The sequence below is a fragment of the Phodopus roborovskii genome, unplaced genomic scaffold (assembly GCF_943737965.1).
Source record: "Phodopus roborovskii unplaced genomic scaffold, PHOROB, whole genome shotgun sequence".
Lineage (NCBI taxonomy): Eukaryota > Metazoa > Chordata > Mammalia > Rodentia > Cricetidae > Phodopus > Phodopus roborovskii.
Window position 1 is genome coordinate 73560 of NW_026126126.1, and position 10589 is coordinate 84148.

Consider the following 10589-nt stretch of genomic DNA (forward strand, 5'->3'; position numbering starts at 1 on the left):
CCCTCACCCCCAAGAAGGAAACTATAGAAACACACAATTAAAACAGTAATTTATTTAATGAGATGTGAGATAAGTAACTCTCCAAGTAATAATTATGTAACTTTTACCCTAGATAATATCCCTTGCCAAGTATCAGTATCACCAAGAGCCTTTTTAAAAATCTGTTCTCCTGGGCATATGATTGAGGGAAAGGAATGATAGTAAAACTCAGGTTTTCAGAATTTCCATGGTGGTATTAGAGCTTTGAAAGGAAGGTTATGACACAGAGGTAAGAATGTTACTGAAGTTTCCACCGGTACCGTTTCCTGTGGATAGTCAGAAGTCCTGAGGTAGATAAAGTGCATTAAAGTTGAGTATCTGGTCAAGATCTTTCCAGCTCCACTACAGCTTTATTTCTATCTGTAGGTGTCATCTTCTTTCACTTTCCTCTAAGATTCATAGCTTCCTTTCTGAATTCCTTTACAAATACATTTGAGTGTGTCCTCCAGTGAGGATACTGTTGGATGCATAGCCCTGTATTCTGCAAGGAATGATGAAAGCTAAACGGTCCTACTTTTGCCGAGTATCAGTGAAAAATCTAGCATAAATTATAGAAGGAGTATGAGGATATTGCTCAGTGATTGAACTCTTATCCTGGATTTCATTTCCAGCACTATAATAGTACACAAAAAAGGTGAAAGCACAGAATTTTTATTTTTCCTGATAATTGAAGACTCCAAGAGAATACAATAGTTAAACACTGAATTATTAATTGCTTAGGATATTTCTAGGATTGTAAGATATTGAGATTTTTTAAAATCAATTTATGAAGTACTTTTCTGTGTGGCTTTTGACTCATTTGTTCACTTATTTTAGTGGTTTCTAGTCTCCATCCCTCTATTACTTGATTTCACCACCTTCTCTTCCATTTAAGCCCTTCCATTTCCTGTATTTCCCCCTGTTCTTTTCATATTACATGCCTTTTATTTACCTCACCACTCCTCTCCTTTAAGAAAACTTTATTTCTCCTCTTATGAGTCTCTTTGTAGTTTTCTGGCCTCTACACAAATGTACCCATACATAAATACACACAAATACAGATACACACACACACACACACACACACACACACACACACAGAGAGAGAGAGAGAGAGAGAGAAAGAGAGAGAGAGAGAGAGAGAGAGAGAGAGAGAGCACTAAGATTCACATATGAGAATATAGAGAACATGCAGTATTTACTTTTTGGGACTTGGTTACTTAACAAAATTTTTCAAATTCCATATATTTTAAGTATGTTTATGGTGAATAAAATTCCATTATGCAAATGTACCATATATTCATTGTCCTTTCATCAGTTGATGAATGCTGAGGTTGTTTTTATTTAGTGGATATAATGAATACAGCAGCAATGAACACTGATGTACAAAGATCTCTATGGTAGAATATAGAGGCCTTTGGATATATGTAAGAATAGTGTAGCTGAGCTGTAGTTCTATATTTAATTATTTGAGAAACTTCTAAATTATATTACATTTGTTTTCTTGTTGACAGCCATTTTGACTGGGGAAGAGATGGAATCTCAAAACAGTCTTAATTTACATCTTGATAAAGCTGATACAATGTTTCTTCATCTTGAACAGTTACTATTCCTAACATAGTTAAGAATCTTATTGCTAAAATGGATCATATGAATCTTGAACAGAGCTACTGAAGGCAAGTCAAAGACTACATGTGTGTCACTCAAATCTCCAGAAAGGGAGGAAGGACCTATATATCTTCTTTTTGAGACAGTGTCTAGTACAGGCTGGCTTCAAATTTGTTATTCTCCCAGCTTGGCCACAGGTGGTGGAAACAGCAGTTTTGGGAAGTAAAGCAAAAACAAACAAAAACACACAAAAACTTAAAAGGAAAAAACCCCATTTGGAATAAAATATAATGCTTCTTGAATGATTTTTGAAATGTATGGTACATTCTCATTGTAACTATGCTTGCTTCTTTCCAGGAAAAGATTGTAAAGTATATGGAGACAGAGAACTTAACAGCCACTTCAAAATTCATCCTTTTGGGACTTTGAAAAGAAAATTATCTACAGCCACTTATATTTGGGCAGTTCCTGTTCATTTACTTAGTATGCATAATATGGAACCTTCTCATCATCCTGGCTATTTTCTCTGACTCCCACTCTGGAATCCAATGTATTTTTTCCCCTGCAACCTATCTTTCACAGAAATTTATTTTATTTCCACCATAGTTCCCAAGATGTTAGTGAACAGTCAAGCTCAGAATAAAGCTGCCTTATCCAGATACAGTTTTTCATGTGTTTTTTTTCTGGACTGGATAGTTTGTTACTGACAGTAATGGCCTATGACTGGTTTGTAGCTATATGTCACCCCTTGCACTACATGATTATCATGAACCTTCACCTTTATGTTCTTCTACTTTTACTGTCTTGGCTGATCTGTTTGACCTATTCATTGTTACAAACATTAATGTTTTTGAGGGTGTCTTTCTGCAAGAAAACTGAAATCCCCCACTATTTCTGTGAACTTGCTCTAATCCTGAAGCCTACTCAGACACCCATGCCAATGATGTCCCGCTCTACTGTGTAACTGATTTGCTAGGTATCACCCCTCTGGTATTCCTTTCTCTTATTCTAAAATCATCAACTACATAGTGGGCATTATAAAGCCTTTTCTACTCGTGGATCTCATCTTTCAGTGGTCTCATTGTTCTATGGCACAGGCCTTGGTCTATCTCACTTCTCAAACATTCTATACCTCTAGAGAAGGTTCAATTACCTCAGTGAGGTATACTGTGGCTGTTCCCATGCTCAACTCCTTCATCTACTGCCTGAGGAATAGAGACCTGAAGCAGGCCCTTAGATGTAGGAGATAGTTCTCAAGGTGATAATAGAAAGACAGATACATAAATCTGGGATGGTGATGATTAGTATATTCCTGCACAAGTTACATTCTTCCATATTCTTAATACACAGACTTAAGGACCCATAATGGAAGGCCTCAACCTCCCTGGGGAGTGGATGGGGTGGGATGGGGGGTTTGTAGGTGGCATGGGAGGATGGGAGGGAGAGGGAACTGGGATTATGTAAAATAAAATTGTTTCTAAATAAAAATAGAAAAAAAGACACAGGAAAGAAATACTACTCATGAAATACAAGAATACAATATTCCAGGACCCTGAAATAATAAAAGTGTATCATGCCTAACCAATAACTACACCTCTTTATGCAAATAATTTCAAGGATATTTACTTGAAAACATGAGGGGGATAAAGTGGAAAACAGCAAGTAAAATGAGAGATAAGACACATTCCTACTCATCATTGACTCAACTCCTCTATGTCATTGTTGTCTCTAGTACAATGCTTGCTGGGAAATGTTTTTCTTTGACTTCATTTGGAAAATAAATATACTAAAAATATCTCAGAATGACTTTTCTTTTTTCCCAACAAAATGTGTTTACTGAGCCTTTCTTTGATTATTATTAGTCATAATAGTGTAGCTCAGTGGCAGAGCTCTTGTTTACTGTGCAAGAGACCCTGGGCTTGATCTCCAGTGCTTCAAATTAAAAAAGTAAATGGTGGTTAATATTGACTTATGCTGAGATACTCATTGTTTTAAGACAAAATTCTGGGGCTGGGATATACTTGAGTGGTACAGCCAGTATAAGCATCTCTGTCTCTCCCTCCCCCACCATACATACACATTTACATACCCTCAAACAATACATTACACACACACACACTCTCTCTCTCTCACACACACACACACACACACATACACCAGCATATTCCAATACATATGAGATTAAAGTACAGAATGCTTACTAATCAGAAGGTGGAGGAATAAAAATGAGGAATTCAAAATTAGCCTGAACTTCACAGTGCTAAATAAAACAGAGGAAATAATTTGCTCAATGTTGTTCTTGCCTAGCCATACATTCTTGATCTTCACATTTTTCTCCTTTTCATAAACATGAAATAAGAGTTGAGTTGCACTTATGAACTTACAACAGTTATGGTTATCCACACAAGACCAAGTCAGTCAACATTACAACATAAGTGGAGGAAGGACTTTTGAGGCCCTATCATAAAGTAAAGAGCTATTGGCAGTTTATGGCAAGTGGTGGTAGGGGCAGTGTTCATCTTTCTTTCATGTTTTGAGAATTAGTAGTTACCCATGCCTAGATGGACCTACACCTATGGACATGTGTGCCACACAAAGTGAAGTGAATGGGTTAGAAAAACAAAAACTGGATATGTGTAGGAGACATGTAGGGGAGGATTTGGTAATGGGAATAAGAAAAGTTGAGGATGGTCTTATAATGAAATAATTTACAAATTATTTTGTAGAATAAAATACTTTTAAAACATAAATTAAAAGTAGCTCCATACAAAGATTCTTTATACCAAATACCTGATACGACAACAGATCTTTTATATGTTATTCATAGGGAAATGCTCTGAAACTTAGACCCTGTGGCAAATTGAATGTAATTGGACCTCATAAAGTTATAGAGAGTTATTAGGAAGTGTAGTTTTGTTGGAGTAGGTGTGGTACTGTTTAAGGAACTGTGTCACTATGGGGATGGGCTAAGATTTCATATGTTCAGGCTATTACCCAGAGATACAGTTCACTTCCTGTTGCCTTCAGATCAAGATATAGCCAGCACCACATCATCTGCCTTCATGCCACCATGCTCATTGCCATAATGAAAATGGACTGAACCTCTGGACTGTAAGCTGACACCTCGATTAAATGTTTACCTTTATGAGATTTGCTGTGTTCATGGTGTTTCTTTGAAACAATAAAAATCCTAAGACAGATCACAAAACTGAAGCCTACCCTGAGTTGGCTTGTGGAATGATGTATCACCCACTTACTGAGACATGGGTATATACTTGGGAAAATTCCAATTTTTATTTATTTATGTATGTATTTATTTATTATTTTACATGTCAATCTCAGTCCCCTCTCCCTTCCTCCCTCTTACCCTCTCTGCCTGCTCACATGCACCATGCCCATTTTCCCCTCCCATCTCCCTACCCCAATTCCACAGGTAGGGCAATGTCATCCAGGTGGGGTCATGTAAATCTGTCAAGTCATTTGAAGTATGGACTAGGACTTCTCTCCTGTATCTAGGTTAAGGCAGTATCCCTCCATGGGGAGGGTGTTTCTGCAAAGTCCTTTTGTGCACCAGGAATACATCCTGGTTACCTTAGACTGCTCAGACCTTCCAGTTGAGACCCATATTCAGGGGGTCCTGAATCAGTCCCATGCTAGATTCCCAGCTATAGTCTGGTGGCTTGTTAGCTCCTCCTTGTTCAGGTCAGCTGTCTCTATGTGTTTCTGTAACCAGGTCTAGTCCTCTCCCTCTGCATCTGGACTCAGAGTTTATATGGGTGTTTGCTTCTGTTTCCAACAGGTACTAGATGAGGGCTTCATGATGGAGGATAAGTTAGTTGTTGATCTCACTATCCTGGAAGGGAATTTATTGTAGCCTTTCCATGGTTGTTCAAATATTTAGGTGGCGGCAATCTTGTAGGTCTCTAGACCTTTCTTTAGGTTCAGTTTTCTCTTCAATTCAATAATAGCTTCCTCTTTTATGTTCATTATCTCTCTCTCTTCCTCTTTTCTTCTTCTTCTACTTCTTCTTCCTCTCTCTCTCTCTCTCTCTCTCTCTCTCTCTCTCTCTCTCTCTCTCTCTCCTGTCTTCTATTCCTACCCGGACTCAATTTTCCTAGTCGCACATGTGTTACTCTCCTCCCCTTCTCTTTCTGCTACTTCTCTCTCCATTCACTGCCCCCCATTTCCCCTGATCTCTGGGGGACTTGTCCATCCCCCCTTCTGTGAGGTACTTTATATGAATCTCTTAGAATACACCTTGTATCCTAGTTCCTCTGGTGGTGTGAATTATAGGCTGGTGATTCTTTGCGCTAGGTCTGAAATCCATATATGAGCAAGTACATACCATGTTACTCTTTTTGTGACTGGGTTACCTCATTCAGGATGGTTTCTTCAAGTGCCATCCACTTGCCTATGAATTTCAAGATTCCATTATTTTGTTCTTCAGAGTAGTATTCCATTCTGTAGATGTGCCTCATCTTCTTTATCCATTCTTTAGTTGAGGGGCATCTAGGTTGCTTACAAGTTCATGCTATTACAAACAATGCTGCTATGAACATGGTTGAGCACATGTCTTTGTTGCATGGAGGTGGATCATTTGGGTATATGCCTAAGAGGGGGATTGCCAGGTCCTGTGGTACTGATTCCCATTTTCCTGAGGAACTGCCATACTGATCTCCAACATGGCTGTATGAGTTTGCACTCCCACCAGCATTGAAGGAGTGTTCCCTTTTCTCCACATCTTCTCCAGCATGAGTTGTCATTAGTGTTTCTAATTTTAGCCATTCTGGCAGGAGTAAGATGGTATCTCATAGTTGTTTTGATTTGCATTTCCCTGATAGCTAAGGAGGTTGAACACTTTCTTAAGTGTCTTTCAGCCTTTTTGATTTCCTTTATTAAGAACTTCTTCAGTTCTGTACCCCATTTTTTAATAGGGTTATTTGGTGTTTTGTTGACTAGTTTCTTGAGTTCTTTGTATATTTTGGAGATCATCCCTAAGTCAGATGTAGGATTGGTGAAAATTGTTTCCCAGCTGTGGGCTGCCATTTGGTCTTGTTCACTGTGTCCTTTGCCTTACAGAAGCTTCTAACTTTGAGGAGGTCCCATTTATTAATTGTTGATCTCAGTGTCTATGCTCCTGGAGTTATGTTCAAGAAGTGATCTCCTAGAACAATTTGGTCAAGGGTCCCTCCTACTTTCTCTTCTAAGAGATTCAGTGTGGCTAGATCGATGTTGAGGTCTTTGATCCATTTGGTGAGTTTTGGGCCTGGCAATAGACATGGGTCTATCTGCAGTCATCTACACACCATCATCCAATTGTGCCAGCACCATTTGTTGAAGATGCTTTCCTCCTCCATTGTATTCTTTTAGCTGTTTTGTTGAAAATCAGGTGTTCATAGGTGTGTCGGTTTGTACCAAGATTTTTGATTTGATTCCATTGGTCTATCTGTCTATTTTTGTGCCAATACAAGGCTGTTTTCAGAACTATAGTTCTGTGGTAGAGCTTAAAGTCAGGGATGGTGATGCCTCCTGAAGTTCTTTTATTGTACAGGATTGCTTTGGCTATGATGGATCTTTTGTTTATCCAGATAAAGTTGATTATTATCCTTTCAAGGTCAGTGAAGATTGTTCTGGGATTTTAATGGAGATTGCATTGAATCTGTAGATTGCTTTTGGCAAGATTGCCATTTTTACTGTGTTTATCCTACCCATCCAAGAGCATGGGAGATCTTTCCATTGTCTGGTATCTTCTTTAATTTCTTTCTTTAGAGCCACAAAGTTCTTATTATATAGGTCCTTCACTTGTTTGGTAAGCATTACAACAAGATACTTTATGTTGTTTGTGGCTACTGTAAAGGGTGATGTTTCTCTGATTTCTTTCTCAGCCTCTTATCGTCTTATTAAAGTAGGGCTACTGATATTTTTGAGTTTATCTTGTATCCTGCTGGTTTGCTGATGGTGTTTATCAGCTATAGGAGTTCCCTGGTAGAGTTTTTTGTGTCGCTTATGTAAACTATCATATCATTTGCAAATAGAGACAGTTTGAATTCTCCCTTTCCAATTTGGATCCCCTTGAACTTCTTTTGTTGTCTTATAGTTTTAGCTAGAACTTCAAATATAATATTGAAGAGATATGGCCTTTTCCTGATTTTAGAGCTTAAGCTTCTTTCCATTCAGTTTGATGTTGGCTGTTGGTTTACTGTATATTGCTCTTACTATGTTTAGATATGTTCCTGTTATCCCTGATCTCTCCAAGACCATTATCATGAAAGGGTGTTGAATTTTGTCAAAGGCTTTTTCAGCATCTAGGTTGATGATCATATGGTTTTCCTTTTTCTGTTTGTTTATATGGTCGATCATGTTGATAGATTTTCATATGTTAAACCCTCCCTGCAACCCACGTATGACGCCTACTTGGTCATGGTGGATGATTTCTCTGATGTATTCTTGGATTCGGTTTGCCAGTATTTTATTAAGTATTTTTGCATCGATGTTCATCAGGGATACTGCTCTGTAGTTTTCTTTCTTAGTTGTGTTTTGTGAGGCTTGAGTACCAAGGTTATCGTGGCCTCATGGTAAGAGTTTGGCAATGAACCAACTGTTTCTGTTGTGTGGAACAATTTGAGGAGTATTGGCATTAGTTCTTCCTTGAATTTCTGGTAGAATTCTGCACTGAAGCCATCTGGCCCTGAGCTTTTTTTGGTGAGAAGGCTTTCGATAACTGCTTCTGTATCATTGCAGGTTATAGTTCTATTTAAGTTGTTTGTCTGTTTTTTATTTAATTTTTGTAAGTGACAGTTATCAAGGAATTTGTCCATTTCCTTTGAATTTATAATTTTTGTGGAATACAGGTTTTCAAAGTATAACCTGAAAATTGTCTGGATTTCCTCTGTGTCCGTTGTTATGTTGTTTCCCCTTTCGTTTCTGATGTTACTTTGCATGTTCTCTCTCTCTCTCTGCTTTTTGGTTAGTTTGGATAAAGGTTTGTCTATCTTGTTGATTTTCTCAAAGAAACAACTCTTTGTTGCATTGATTTTGTTTTTTGTATTGTTTTCCTGGTTTCTATTTTGTTAATTTCAGCCATCAAATTGATTATTTCCTGGCATCTACTTCTCTGGGGTGAGTTTGCTTCTTTTTGTTCTGAAGCTTTCAGTTGTGACTATCTTCTGTTTTCTTCATATGGGACTCAGTGCAATGAACTTCTCACGTAAGACTGCTTTCAAGGGTATGGTTTGTCCTCATTCTCAATGAATTTTAGGCAGTCCTTAATTTCGTTCTTTATTTTTTCTTTGACCCAGATGTTGTACAATTGCACATTGTTCAGTTTCCATGAGTTTGTAGGTTTTCTGCCATTTGTGTTGTTGTTGAATTCCAGTTTTAAAGCATGGTCGTCTGACAAGATACAGGGGACTAGTTCAATTCTCTTGTATCCATTGTGGTTTGTTATGCCACATAGTATGTGGTTAATTTCAGAGAAGGATCCATGTGGAGCAGAGAAGAAGTTATATTCTTTTGTGTTTGAAGGAATGTTCTATAGATGTCTGTTGAGACATTACTTCTGTCAGTTCTTTTGTTTCTTGTTGAGTATCTGATTGGTGGTCCTGTCTCGTGGTGAGAGTGGTGTGTTGAAGTTTTCCTGTATACATGTGTGAGGTTTTATGTGAGGTTTGAATTATATAGCGTTTCTTTCCGAATTTGTGTGTCTTTGTATTTTGGTGCATAGATGTTCAGAATTGAGACTTTGTGTTGATAGAGTTCTCCTGCGATGAACACAAAATGACCATCCTCATCTGTTTTGTTAATTTTGGTTTGACATCTAACTTGTTAGATATTAGGATAGCCACACCTGCTTGCTTCTCAGGTCCATTCAACTGGAAGATCTTTTCCCAAGGTAATGTCTATCTTTGAAGTTTATATGTGTTTCTTGTTTGAAGCAGAATGATGGATTCTGTCTTCGTATCCATTCTGTTAGCCTGTGTCTTTTTATAGGCGAGTTAGTTAAGCCAGTAATGTTGATGGTGAGTAAGGACCATTGATTGTTAATGCTTGTTTGTTTTAGATTTGTTGTTGCCAGTGGTAATGTGAATATATTTGTCCTGCTTTACCCTTGGTTTCTGGTGTAGTGAGATTATCTGTTGCCTATATCTTTGTGGGCATAGTTAACTTCCTTGGGTTGGAGCTTTCCTTCCAAAACTTTCTGTAGTGCTGGATTTGTAGATACGTATTGGGAACATCTGGCTTTGTCATTAAATGTCATGTTTTCTCCATCTATAGTGATTGAGAGTTTTGCTGGATATAGTAACCTGGGCTGACAACCGTGGACTCTTAGTACTTGTAGAATATCTATCCAGGACCTTCTGGCCTTGAGGGGCTCCATGGAGAAGTCAGTAATTTTGATAGGTCTGCCTTTATATGTTACCTGTTCTTTTTCCTTCTCTGCTCTTAATATTCTTTCTTTATTCTGTATGTTAGTTGTTTTGATTATTATATGTCGAAGGGTCTTCTTTCTTTGGTCCAGCCTATTTGGTGTTTGGTATGCTTCTTGTGCTTTCATGGGCATGTCCTTCTTCAGATTGAGGAAGTTTTCCTCGATGATTTTGTTGAATATGTTTTCAGCACCTTTGAGCTGGGCTTCCTTACCTTCCTCCATGCCTAGTATTTTTGTGTTTGGCTGTTTCACAGTGTCCCACATTTCCTGGATGTTTTGTGTTAAGGATTTGTTGATTTATGATTTTCTTTTGTTGTTCAATCTATTTCCTTTTGTTTATCTGCCACGCGTGAGATTCTCTCTTCCACCTCTTGAATTCTGTTGGTTAAGCTTGTGTCTGCAGTTCCCAAATGTTTGTCCAGTTTTTCTATTTCCAGCATTCCTTCGGTTTGTGTTTTCTTTATTGTCTGATGGGAGATGTCATTCTGTATATGTTTCTCATACTGGTTTAATGAATAAAGCACTATTGGCCAAT

The 10589-nt window shown here is 37.9% G+C and overlaps 1 pseudogene; it reads left to right on the forward strand.

The window, feature by feature from the left end:
* Positions 1–1954: 1954 nt before the first annotated feature.
* Positions 1955–2876, forward strand: LOC127218487 (olfactory receptor 7D4-like; annotated as a pseudogene).
* Positions 2877–10589: the final 7713 nt, after the last annotated feature.